The sequence below is a fragment of the Dasypus novemcinctus genome, chromosome 1 (assembly GCF_030445035.2).
Source record: "Dasypus novemcinctus isolate mDasNov1 chromosome 1, mDasNov1.1.hap2, whole genome shotgun sequence".
In the NCBI taxonomy this organism is placed as follows: Eukaryota; Metazoa; Chordata; class Mammalia; order Cingulata; family Dasypodidae; genus Dasypus; species Dasypus novemcinctus.
Window position 1 is genome coordinate 182,706,590 of NC_080673.1, and position 14,020 is coordinate 182,720,609.

The 14,020-nt window shown below is 44.1% G+C and overlaps 1 non-coding gene across 1 annotated transcript; it reads left to right on the top strand.

Moving 5' to 3' along the window:
• The first annotated feature begins 2,256 nt into the window (after positions 1-2,256).
• LOC111758922 (U6 spliceosomal RNA) lies at positions 2,257-2,363 on the top strand. Its single transcript, XR_002793044.2, has one exon. It is a non-coding gene; the product is annotated as a U6 spliceosomal RNA (small nuclear RNA).
• The last annotated feature ends 11,657 nt before the right edge of the window (positions 2,364-14,020 follow it).

A 14,020-nucleotide genomic window follows, 5' to 3' on the forward strand; every position in this document is an offset into this window, starting at 1 on the left:
AAGCTTCAGGTTGTATGTATGTTTCCACAATTGAAAAAGAAAGATAAACTGGAGAGGGGATGACGGTTAAATGCAGTACATGACACTGGATGGAATCTCAAAATAGAGGAGAAAATGCTCAAACGGACCTTACTGGGACACAGGAAAAAACAGTGATATAGAATGCAAGCTTTATATCAACGTTAAATTTTTTGAACTTGATAACTACACTTCTGGTGATTTATGTTCAAGGATTACGATTTGCGCAATCTGATCTCAAATATTCAGAAAATAAATAGATGATATAGCTATAGATGACAGATAGATGGAAGATATATTAGAAGATAGATTGATAGATGATAGATGATAGATATGACAAAAGTGGCAAAATATTGAAACTGGTGGCTCTGGGTGCCTGAGGGGGTTGGGGCGTGTTGGAGATCTCTGTATGGGGTTGTTTTTGTGGGGTTTTTTTGCCACTGTCTTGTAAGTTTGAAATTATTTCAAAGTAAATAGTTTTTAAAAAATCACTGGATGGCCAGTTTTTAAAAATCACTGGATGGCCTCAAGAGAAGAATAGAGGTGAAAGAAAAACAAGTCAGTGAAAGTTTAGATAGACCAATGGAAATTATGCAATCAGAATGATAGAAAAAAAAAGCCTTAAAAGAAAAAAAGGAACAGAGCTTCAGGCACCTGTGTGTTGCTAGCAGAAAATCTAAAATTTGTGTCAGTGAAGTTCCTGAAGGAAAGGAGAAAAGTACAAAAAAAATTTGAAAAGGAGAAAGTACAAAAATTTTTTAAAAATAATGACTGAAATTTTCCTGTATCTGGCAAAAGACATAAATTTATTCATTCAATAAGCCTCACTGAACCCCAAAGATGATAAACTCAAAGAAATTCATGCCTGGAAACATCATAATCAAACTGCTAATCAAAACCAAAGACAGAGAAGCAGACTTGGCCCAGTGGTTAGGGCATCCGTCTACCACATGGGAGGTCCGCGGTTCAAACCCCGGGCCTCCTGACCCGTGTGGAGCTGGCCATGCGCAGTGCTGATGCGCGCAAGGAGTGCCGTGCCACGCAAGGGTGTCCCCCGCGTAGGGGAGCCCCACGTGCAAGGAGTGCACCCGTAAGGAGAGCCGCCCAGCACGAAAGAAAGTGCAGCCTACCCAAGAACACACAGTGAATGGACACAGAGAGCTGACAATGGCGGGAGGCAGGGTAGAAATAAATAAAAAATGAATCTTAAGGAAAAAAAAAAAAACAAAGACAAAGAAAAGTCTTAAAAGCACCCAGAGAAAAAGGGCACTTACAGTGAGGGGAGCAGTCACTTGAACGGCTGTGGATGCCCCGTTGGGGGCAATAGAAGCAGGACGCGGTGAGCAGCATTTTCAAGGGCGCACACAGACTTCCGTATCGGGCACAAACGGCCCACCAGGAGGACGGTGAAATACACAGCATTTCAGACGAAGGACAACTGAAGAGGCGCTCTCCAGCAGGCGTGCTCTGAAAGGGAAGGCCAGGAGGCTCTCCAGGCAGGAGGAAAGCTCACAGATGGTTTAGGAAACCATAACTATCTGGGTAATTACGGAGTACTACTTTTTCCTCCTACTTCTTTAAAATGTGTATGATCGTTGAGAACGATAGAAAGAGCACTGGGGGGATTTTGAATGTACGTAGACGTACTACGTGAGACAACGACGACATGAAGAAGAGGACAGAGGTGATTTGGGCGGTGTGGCCGTTTGGTATTGCTTATGATTTCCAAAAACAGATACTGGCTTGTGTTTGTAACCTGGGCATATTAGAGTGTATTAAATTCAGAGGTTTCCCTTTTACTTGATTAAATTAGAATTAGGGCTTTGATTCTGCCACATCAGTAGGGAGAGAAAATGACACTGCAGAGGAGAGAGTTTGAATTTTGATGCTGGAGCCCTGGGAGGTAAGTACACAGAGAAGAGCACAGAGGAGGAGCGACAGCTCATTCAACAGGCCCCGGTGGCCCGGAGGGGAGAGAGTCACACAGAGGGAAAGTAGGAGAGACCAGAGACCAGCCTCATGCCAGCCCCAGCTGAGATCAGAAGAGGCCGGGGCCACGGAGCCTGCCGAGGAAGAGGGAGGCTGAGCCCTGGCAGACGCGGCCGCCGTCTTGCTCCAGCACGGGTCCAGTGACTTTGCGTGAGGAAGTACCTCCTACGTAACCTTGAGTTGGACTCTTCAGGGCCTTTGACTCTAAGCGTCTACCCCAAGTAAATACCCTTTATAAAAGCCAGCAGAGTGCTCGCTTCGGCAGCACATATACTAAAACTGGAACGATACAGAGAAGATTAGCATGGCCCCAGCGCAAGGATGACACGCAAATTCGTGAAGCGTTCCATATTTTTAGTGTTGCTGTGGGGGGAGTGGTGGGGTGGGGGCAGTGGGGTTGAAAGGGACCTCATATTTTTTGAATGTAATATTTTTTAAAAATGAATAAAAAAATTAAAAAAAAAAAAAAGCCAACAAAGTTCTGGTACTTTGCATCAGTAGCCCTTTGGCTGACTAATACAGGTGGTAACTTGTCTACTCTACTCTTGAAATGATAAAATATTAATTCTACGCTGACTGTGAAAAGTTAAGTATGTATATTGTAATCTCCAAGAAATTGCTAAAAAGAACTACACAAGGAGAAATAGTAAAAAAAAAAAAAAAATGAAAACAATAGAGAAATGACAATGAGATACTGGAAGATAGAAATAATAAAGAAGGTAGGAAAGGGAAAGAGGAAAAAACAAGAGAGGGATGAAGAAGCAATTTTTTTAAAAAAGCAGTAGACCTAAATCCAAGCAGATCAGTAATTACCTGAAGTGTAAGTTATCTAAATGCCAATTAAAAGACAGGTCATCACATTCCATTTTTTAAAAATCTGACTACATGTTGTTTACACAAAACTCATTTTGAATATAACTGTATAGGTAGATTAAAAGTAAAAGGGGGAAAAAAATTAAATGGATGAGGAAGCAGATGTGGCTCAACTGATAGAGCGTCTGCCTACCATACGGAAGGTCCAGGGTTCTACACCCAGGGCCTCCCGGCCCGCGTGGTGAGCTGGCCACGCACAGGGCTGCTGCATGCAAGAAGTGCCGTGCAATGCAGGGGTTCCCCCCACATAGGGGTGCCCCCCACACAGGAGTGCGTCCCACAAGGAGAGCCTCCCCACGCAAAAAAAGCGCAGCCCACCCAGGAGTGGCGCTGCACACATGGAGAGCTGATGCAGCAAGATGATGCAACAAAAAGAGACACAGACTCCTGGAGCTGCCTAACAAGAATGCAAGCAGACGCAGAAGGACACACAGGAATGGACACAGAGAGCAGACAATGACGGGGAAGCACGTGGGCCCTGGGGGGATCTACAATGTCCTGTAATTGTCCATGAAGCACCACCCAGGACAACTCCATGTCCCGAAAACGCCTCTCCATCTCATCTCTTCCTCCCATTCCCTGCACCCAGCAGCCACCATGGCCACCCTTCCCACGCCCATGCCACATTTTCTCTGTGGACATTGGATTGGTTGTGTCCATTGCACATCTATGTCAAGTGGGGGCTTGGATTCCACATGGATACTGGATGCACTCCTCCTGCTTTCAGTTGTAGACACTCTAGGCTCCATGGTGTGGTGGTTGACCTTCTTCAACTCCATGTTAGCTGAGTGGGGTAAGTCCAATAAATCAGAGTGTAGGAGTTGAAGTCTGTTGAGGCTTAGGGCCTGGCTATCATATTGTCAGTCCAGAGATTCAGATCCCCCAAATACATCTCAAAGCCCAGCACCAAATACAATTCCAATAAAGTAGCATGCAAGTCTTGTGAAAAGAGATCCCCTCTGAGTCCAGTTCCATCACGCAGAAACACCAACTCCAAAGAAGGGCCATCTGACATGGCAGTGAGCCCTATCTGCCATGACCGTAGAACTCGTGGGTCTCTTTATCCCTCATAAGAACCAATACCTGGGGTTGTATCTACTTTATCTGTCTCTTAGGCTCTGCTCAGGTGTGCATAAAGGCCTTTCTTCTGACAACCTGCAGACTCTTTTTTAGAGACTCGTAGCCTTATAAACTCATTTCTCCTTTCCATTTCCCTCTTACATTAGGTCAAACAGCATTTTGAAGTCATGTTATTATATGTAGACAGGGATATTCTGCTGATCCGCATTGAACCTTTAATTCAAGGTCATTTTCTAGTTGCATCTTCAGCTGGTATGTGGTAGTGATCCCTCAGTGCCAGGGAGGCTCATCCCCGGGTGTCATGTCCCACGCTGGGGGGAATGCACTGCATCTGCATGCTGAGTTTGGCTTCGAGAGTGGCCACATTTGAGTAACATGAAGGCTGTCAGGAGGAAACTTCCAGGCACAATGCTACTCTAGGCCTTGTTCTTATTGCAGGTGTATAGGCTCACAAGCATAGCCATTAGTATCAGGAGCGCATTGTTGGGCCCTCATTCCTTCCTGGTTCTTACCGTTGCACCTGGGGGACTGCCGCTGCTCCCCCAGGGACCACGACAGAGACCCCCCAGCCAGGAACCCAGTACCCCCCCAGCTGTTGTTTTTAATTGTTTCCATTATGAGTATATCTAAACATTACCATGTACCCTGGACATATGCCCTGTATAACTCCCTGTCAACCATATATAGCCTGTCAATAACATCCCATATCAGTATTCCTCCACCGCCATTGTTGAACCACTCTGTGATCCAAAACTTCCTGTAAAGTGAGTCCCAACATAATGTCAGTTTCCCTTATCAGTAGTTCTTTCTTGCTTTTTAACCAACAGAGCAAATATTTAATGGGAAATTCTTACACTGCAAGTCTTGTGCTGGGTGGTAGGAGAAAAAGGGATGATAAAACACAGTCTTCACCCTTAAGTAGCTCAAGTGTTATGCAGACAGATGAAGACGTGGAAGGCAGGTGCTTTGCTGTGTGATGAACTAGTAATAGATCCTAAAAGGCAGTCCCGATTCTTCATTATCATGCTCTACTTTTTTAAGTTACATGGGCAAGATTTTCAACTATCCAAAGCTAGGAATGAAGCTAGAAGCCAGATTAATTCATTCAACAAATATTATATGTCAGGTACTAGGTATATAAAAGAGGACCGAAAAAATAAGATAAAAAATCTCTGTCTTCAGGGATCTTATAGTCTACTGGGAAGAGGCTTACAATACAGAAATAAATAAGTAAATTATATAGTGAATCATATGGAGAAATATGTAACTGGTAAAGAAACTAGGAAGTAGAAAGGATTGGGCTGTAGTTTTAACTAGAGTCATCAAGGAAGGCCTCACATTTGAACAAATTCCTGAAAAAGTTGAAATGTCAGATTTCTTTGGAAAGAGCGTTCCAGGCAGAGAATCAGCACATTCAAAGGTCCTATGATAGAAGCATAACATTTGAAGAACAGCAAGGAGCAAAATTAGGTGGGGGTGGAGCAAGCTAGGAGGAGAGCAGTGGACAAAGGCTAAGTATGGAGTATATTATGGCTTAAATCATGTCTCACAGACACCTTAACTCCCGGTTTTATGGGGGTGAGTTCATTTGTAAACAGGACTTTCAAAGGTCCAATTTAATGAGGCTAAATTGAATCAGGGTAGGCTTTAATCCAATAAGACTGGAGTCTTCAGAAGCAGAGGAAATTCAGGCCCAGTGGGTTAAGAGAAGCCAGAGAATGGGACAGATCACCATGTGACTGAGGCAGACATGCAAGCCAAGGAACACCAAGGAACACAGGTCACCACCAGACCCCTGCAGACTCCAGGAGAAAGTAAGTCCTGCTGATGCCTTGATTTGGAATTCTAGCCTCCAAAACTGTGAGCCAATAAATTCCTATTGGTTAAGCCAACCACAGTATTTGTCATAGCAGCTGTGACAAACTAGAACAGGTGTCAGATGTGGATGGGCTTGCAGGCCATCCTGAGGACACTGGCTTGCATGCTCTGTGCAATGCTACACTACTGGAACATTTTGAGCAAAGGAATGACATTATATGACTTATATTAACAGGAAGCCGCCATGGTTGGCTACTGCATTGAGAATAAGTTGTAGGATACAAAGCTGAATGAAGTTGGGATGCTCCTGAAGTAATTCAGGTGGGAAGGAATATTGCTTTAACCAGTGGAGGGGATGAACTAGTTGGATTTTACATATGTTTTTAGATATAGCCAATAGGATTTGTTGACAGATTAGATGTAGGGTGGGTAAAAAAGAGAAGAATCAAAAATGATCGTAAGGGCTTTGGTCTGAGCAAATGGAAAGATAACATTTCCATTTACTGAGATGGAGAAGACTATGGGAGAAAACATTAGAGGAAAGGGTTAGGAGCTTCATTTTTGGACATATTAAGCTTGTGAAGCCCATTTGTGATCCAAGCAGTGATGTTGAGTGGGCAGTTCTTTGTAAGAGCCTGCAGTTCAGAGGAAAGTTCTGGGCTACTGAGGAAGTCCTCAGGGTTCACAGATAGCAGGAGCCTAGAAGAGATTGTAAGAGAGTGAATGTGAACAGAGAAAAGTTGAATCCTATGGGCTCATCTCAAGAGTATGCCAAAATTTGGAGTTTAAGAAACTGAGAAGAAACAGTCAATGGTATGAGAGGAAAACTAGTGGGGTTTCCTGGAATTCAAGAAAAGAAAGTGATTCAAGAAAGAAGGAGTGAATATTGATGTTAAAATGCTGTTGATAGGTCAAGCAAGATGAGATCTGAAAATTGCCAGTGGATTTAGCATCATAAACGTCACTGCGGACCTTCACAAAAGTAGTTTATGGAGTGGAGGGGAAAAAGCCTATGTAGAGTAGAGTCACTAGAGAAGAGGGGAAGAAGAATAGAAGACAGATAACACTTGAGAGAAGTTTTATTATGAAGAGACGCAGTTATGGAGGCTAGAAGAAGATGTATAGAGTTTTGTTTAAGAGATGGGAGAAATCACTGCACATTTGTACACTTAGATAATCCATGGATGAGGAACATTGTTGATACAGAAGTTGAATTTGTGAAGCCTCGACTCTGAGACATAATGCAAAATGATGATGTAGATTAAGTAACTGGATGGAACGTGAGAGAGTGTGGGCTATGGTGTGGACCACAGGACATGGGGTGCAGCGATGCCTGGAGATGTACTCACCAGATGCAATGGATGTGTCATGATGATGGGGGAGAGTGTTACTGTGGGGGGAGTGGTGGGGTGGGGGCGGTGGGGGTGAATGGGGACCTCATATTTTTTTAATGTAATATTTTTTAAAAAATGAATAAATGGAGTAGAATTTGGAAAAAAAATAATATTAGAAAGAAATGCAAGAAACAAAATGGAATGAGCCTATCATTGCAAATGAATACAATTATATAAGCACTTGAGCAAAAACACAAGGGAAACATGATAATAATTGTTTCAAAAATAGTGATTATGGATAATTTTTTCTCTTTCAATTTCTAATCATCCTGTAATATTGTTATATTTACATTGTTCTCTTAATATTATAAAATTTTACAATAAAATGTGATGCCATTTACAACCTTGCCCCATATCAACATGGTAATGGGAGAGAATACTTGGTAGAGATGAAATTTACAATGGGTTTTTTTAATGATCAGTTTGATTTGTTCTTTCATTCAACAAGTGTTTACTGAGCACCTACTATGCACAGTTCCCTGGGATAAAATGGTGAACAAGGCAGTCAAGGTCCCAGCTCTTAGAATCAGACCCTGGTGTGGGAGGAGGGGCACCCAGCTTGCCTCAGTGGCAAACAGTGCGGCAAGAGGTGACACCGCCTCTGCCCACTGGGCCTAGACAAGGTGACCACGCCTGACTAGGCCTTTGCTGCTAGCGGCTAGCCGGCACCGCCCTCCCCCTTCCTATCTCCCGCCTAGCCCAGCTCTCACTTCCCCTCCCCCCCTCCCCCCTCCCTTAAACCTAATCTCTTAGTACGCTGTTTGCCCAGCAACAGCTTACAACCACCTATCAGCTTAGTAACAGTGTCAGCCTATCAAGAGTTAGTACATACTCTACTGGCCAATCACTAGCCCAATGGCAGAACATTGCCTTATATGGAAACAGCATTTGCCCTAGCCAATCAGAACCCGCCACACCACTCCCCAATCCTATAAATCTGCATCCCCTTCCGCAATAAACCAGACTTGTGCCATCAGCCTGTCTCCGCGACTCCTTCCTGGGTCGTGCACCCTCCACGCCTTCGGAGCCCCCGAGGGAAGCCTCAGCGGCCGTACGAGGCTTTCTTCCCCACGCCAGGGACCCCTCTCATCCCACAACGGGACCCCACTCGTCCCGCAACAGGGACCCCGCTCGTCCCATAACAGGGACCCCGTTTCGTCCCTCACCCTGGCTATCAGCAAGCATAGGGGGAAGCCAACTCAGATGTGTAGGGTGAGTCTGGAACACCCAGGAGGAGAGTCATTCTCTGGGAACAACATTCCTGACTACCAACAATTGTGTTGCCCACACCTTCTTTCAGGTACAGGAAGCCTGGACTTAGAACTGAAGGGTCATCGAACTTCACTTCTCACAATGATCACTGCAATGAGTTATCTCTCTGCCTTTCTCTTCCTCTCCCTGGTCCCCAAATCTGTATTACTGCTAAGATTCAACAGGGCCAGCCCTACTTGGCTAATTGAGTCTTGTGCTGGTGTCATCCAAGCTTCCAGCTACAAAGCAGTTCTGTGTGCACATGGAAAATTCTTTACTCAAGGCTATGCTGGGTGCCAAAGTTTGTGTTTTCAACCACAATGCTAAATTGCCTTTAGATCTCCAAGATATACCATTTCCAGGGGTTATCGACTATTATGCCCATCTTAAAGAACAGTCAAACAAAAAGTCCTTGGAAAACAAAATGGGGGCATGAAATAGTATACTAATCAGGATTGTTTGGGGGAGTGCCTAGATGCAAATCTAGGGACCATTCAACAGGAGATGATATTCTGAAGTACTCAATGGTACTAAAAGCCTTGGAAATAACCACATATGTAAGTTTGTCAGGGAAAACAAGAAATACTGTCAAGATACGAATAAAATGCCTCTCCTAGGTTGAGAGGCAACATGGAAGGGAAAGGGCATGGACTTTGGAGTTATATAGACCTGCACATCTTGACCTTTTCACTTATTAGTTGTGTAACTTAGAGCTGGTCATAAAACTTCTATGCACCTCAGGGTTCTTACCTGCAAACAAGAAAATGATAGCACCTAATTGTAAGATACTGTTAGGATAAAAGGAATTAAGTATAAAGTACTCAAAACATTAGAAGTGCTTTATCAGTGATTAGTTTTATTACTTTTTGTACACTCTTGCAGAATTCATGGTTGTAACAGTGCAAGCACATGTTTGTGCATATGTGTACGAGTGTGTGCCCATGATGATGGTCCCTCTTGAATCCATCTGAGGCTAACCCCAGTATACCTATATGTGTCTGATAAAGGAATGGATGAACTTCCAGGAGTGAATTTGCAGGAATGTGTCCTGGTGGAAGGAAAAGGAAAAAATGGTTTGGTCAGATATTCCTAGAAGGGGAAAGGAAGAACCTGTCTTGGATACTTCTGGTGATTACATCATGACCCTCACAAAAGATATGTTCACGTTTTCATTTGAGTTCCTATGCATGTGAACTCATTTGTAAATAAGACCTCTGAAGACGTTATTACTTGTTAAGGTGTGGACTTGTTTGTAAACAGGATCTTCAAAGAATCAGGGAAGGTCTTAATATACTTAGAATTCTCATAGGCAAAGGAAATTCTGATGCAGTCAGTCAGAAGAAGCCGGATGTAGGAGAAACCAGAGGCAGGTCGCCATGTGAGGGAGGTTTGCCATCACCAGAATGCCAAAGACTTTGGAGGAAGCATAGGCTTGCCAACACCTTGACTTTGGACTTTTAGCCTCCAAAAATGTGAGCCAATAAATTCCTGTTGCTTAAGCCATGTGTGGTATTTGTCATAGCAGACATAGCAAATTAAGATAGATATTGATCCTTGACTTAGTCCTACAAATGTGTACAGGAGCAGGGGTTGCAGCAAGATGCTAAATGAATTATCATTATGGAGATCCATGTGATGAAGATAACCACAGGGTCATAGGGGCTTCTCCCTTACCTCTGCAATGACCAGTGAGGTTCAAAGTCTTGGGTCCTCAGGAGTATACAATATCACATCAAGGGTGTGCAGTCTCAGGTGAAGAAGTCAGCAGAGTGGGCAGGCAACATTCTAAGGGATGGAGGCACCTCTTCTCAATGACCTTTGGAAGCATGGCCCTCAGTGAGGAGGGTTGGACAGTTTTTCTTATGTTTACATGAGATACCTTCAGGGACACACAGAAACTACCAATGGGACTTTGAGGGGCACTGGGAGTCTTGCTTTATCAAGAAGGGACATAGGGGGCTTATTACTATAAATGCACTTCTTGTGCTGGTCTGGGGCCTTCTTTGCCCTTGGCTCCATCCCTCACTCTTCTCCTCTGCTGCTCTGCTCTTTATTATGTGGGGGCTGCCTCTTGCAGGTTGTGTTTCTGAGGGCCCTATAGCAATAAGCTTATGGCTGGGTTCAATCAATGAGGAGCACTGGCAGGAGATGGGGGTTGGGAGGAAGGGAGAAACCAGGCTCTCAACCCTTTTGTACCTTGGGTAGCTACTTTAGCAGTGATTTTGTCTCCTCCAAGCACCCAGTCTCACCAAACAGGCCTGTTTTTGAGATGTTGGGGTAGGGGAAAGCATGCTCTAGCTTCTACTTGGTGACCCTGGTTCCTGGGCACCATGCTCTGCCTCTTCTCTTTGCCCTTATCCTTGGGGTAGCAGTGGCTGCCTGCTCTTACTAACCCTGGATTTCCACACTGTCCCCTATTTAATTCTTGACTTTTCCATCACCAGTATAAGCAATTCCCTCTGTTGTAGAAATTGGAAGTAGTTTTGTTTTCCAGTTTAGACTCTATGGCTAAATAGCCATCTTTCTCATAAGCTGAGAGGTCTGGAGAACATCAGGTTTGATCTAAATGGGCATATATGTAAATATGGAAGGAGAAGAAGGAAGAAGGGGACTGCTATAAAATTTTATGGAATGCTACAAATGGCTCCAACTTGAGTTATTCAAGTTTTACTAATCCAAGCATCCTCCTATCCCAACATCTCTAGGAAATAATAGACTTGTTCCAAAATCTCAACATGATTTTCTGGTCTTCCTTCCCTTAGCTTGAGCTCATACTCTGACTTGTATATAGTTTGGATCCCACTGAGGTTAGGGTGTTCAATTCCACTTCAAATTTATTTCCTTCTGGTGGGTAGACAGGAAATACCTTCCAATAGATCATGCATCCTTGTGTCTGTGCCAGATTGACTCTGAGCTTAGCTGTGTGACTTGCTTTGGCTAATGGAACAGCAAACAACACAAGCAGAGACTTGAAAAGCATGTGTGCATTGAATATTTCCTTCTCACTTGCAGTTCTGGAACCCAGCCATCATGTGAAGAAGCTGAGGCTGGTCTTGAGATACCTGGTCCAACTAACAGCTAAAAAGTGAGTGAGGTCATTTTAGAAGATCCAACTACCATTTTGAGGTGCCAAATGACTGCAGCCAGATGAATGATCCTGGATGAGACCAGCAGAAGAACCACCCAGCTGAGTCCTGACAAAATTGCTGACCCATAGATCATGAGTAAATAAAATGGTTGCTGTGTTAAGCCACTGAGTTTTGGGATGGTTTGTTATGCAGCAAAGGCTAACTCACACAATTCTCTTTCTACATTTTGTCCTTTCCACCAGCTACCAGCATATTCATCTTACTAACCAATCCATCTGGAAGACAGCACCCTCTACCCTCACAGGTAGATTAGCTGACCTTTTACCAAAGAAAAACATCCTCCATCAGGAAGCATGAGTTCTAGAAGATAAAGGAAAAAACAAAAAAACCATGGCTGTCTCTGGGGCACTTACTCTCAAAAGTTAAGCCCTGACTTCATTGCATGCAAAATTTCCTTTAAGATTTTTTTGTGAGGAAAAATGTGATTTTCCTTCCAAATGATGTTCCAAAACTCTCTGGCTCACCAAGGAGTAATCCCTCAGCTGGAAAACACAGCCCTGCTGCTATTTTAGTATGGCACCAGGCCTCTGGCTGCTTGATTCGGCCAGTGCTGCTGATGCTTCTTTATGGAAAACTAAAACAACTGCCTAAGACACAGGGACTTGTGCCAATGGGTGCCGTGCAGGGATATTTCAGAAAGAAGAAGTCCTTTGCCTTCTTTCCGTTCTGCTCCTTTTCACCCTTCTCATTCCCCCAGCCAAACATGGTCCTTCCTCTGGAGCAACTGAACTTTTAACCTGTGGAAGCAAAGGCCCATCTGTGTCCCTGACCCTTTGGCCTCCCCCTCTTACTTGTCCTAATTGTTCTCTGATGAAGACTGAGTGTAAGCCTATGTAACACTCCAAAAATGCATGGCTGGCCGACCAAACATTACAAGAAAAACAGCGATGAAAAAACAACATGCCTGTTTGCTCAGCCTCCCTTTCTGCCTGCCGACTAATTTTGGAAACTTTCCCACTCCTCGAGGCAAGAGGTGCTTGCTAATCCAGCCAAGTGTCAAAACGGATAGAGTTTAAACAGCTTCCTCAGGCTATGGCTATTTTTCAGACTGTCCCTTGGCAGAAGTGCCTGTGGATTCTGTACAGAAAACTTCTCCCTTGGACTTAGTAAAGGGGACAGTGGGGAAGAGGTCCCTTCTTATGGTAATTTTTGGCTTTTATCAAGCACTGCTCTTCTTCAAAAGAAGATTACAAAGCAAAGGTCACCCTGGAGAAGCCAGACCCAGGTAGGCTGCCTCAGGTACTGTACGGAGGATGTCTAATCTCCGACTAGGAAAGGGACTGAGGCTTGGGAGTCAGATCGACAAGTTTGGGATTGCAGGTCAAGGGGGCTAAATGTCAACTGAAACCACCTCTTGGGAAATGTAATCACGGTTCAAGATTCCTTGGCCACAACAACCAGGTTAAAGAAGGTTCATGAGGTTAGTAACAGACCAGCTCTTCTTGCTTCTCTCTCTCCACCTGAGAGATTCAACAGTCTTCCTTCTTCAGGGAAGCCTTCCTTGTCCCACTTCCAGCTAGATTAATGCCTGTACTCTGCTTCTCCTGTAGCATGCTCTGCATTCCTATCTGTAACATTCATTGCAATGATGATAATTTGGTTACTTTCCCAAATGCTCCAAGAGGGTAGATTCTAAGGGCCTCTGTCCCTTTCCTGTCCATAACTCATGGTAGGTGCTCCATGAATATTAAGCAAATGCTTGATTGTCTCTGCCCTCTCTGAAACTGAGAAGACCCCATTTTGTGCCCTGGACTATATTTTCTAGGCATCCCTAAAATTGTCTCTTGTGTACAGATGAGTCCAGTCTTCTCAGCCACCTTGTGACCTTGTAAACTCTGCCATTTTCCTCCTCTTTAGTTCTATCTTACGATAGAAGAAAGCTGCCACGGAAGTGCCATAAAGCCACAATAGAGCTGCTCCTGTGTGCACATATGCTTGCACACACATTTGCATGCAAACATATGTACACATGCACACACAAACAGGAACACATATGGGCACACAAAGAAACATACATGCACACATACAAATACACACACACAAATGCCGCTGATAGTTCTGGACCCTGACTTTGCTTTCCTGTGCCAATACTGTTCAGGTGCATTGTCCACTGAAATGGGGAGAATCCATCTCCCCTACTTGTATGACTGCCTCTGTTATGAGAATCCCAAAGTAAAGTGCCCTTTGTCATCCTGAGCCACACTGAGGGTCCAGTGAAACAGCCTTCTCAATATTCCTTACAGATATATTTTTCCAGGAAAATGTACTTGTCCTAGGAGTTGAGCCAGAGGTTGTCTGAGCGTCAGACCCCTAAGATGTTTTCAAGACCATCTTACTCAGAGGCACAATTCTAACCCAATCTCATGGACCTCTTTAGGGATGAGATTCCTATTTCTCAGGAACGTGGACATGTTGGGTCCTCTTTGGGCCCTTCAAGTTGTAGGCATG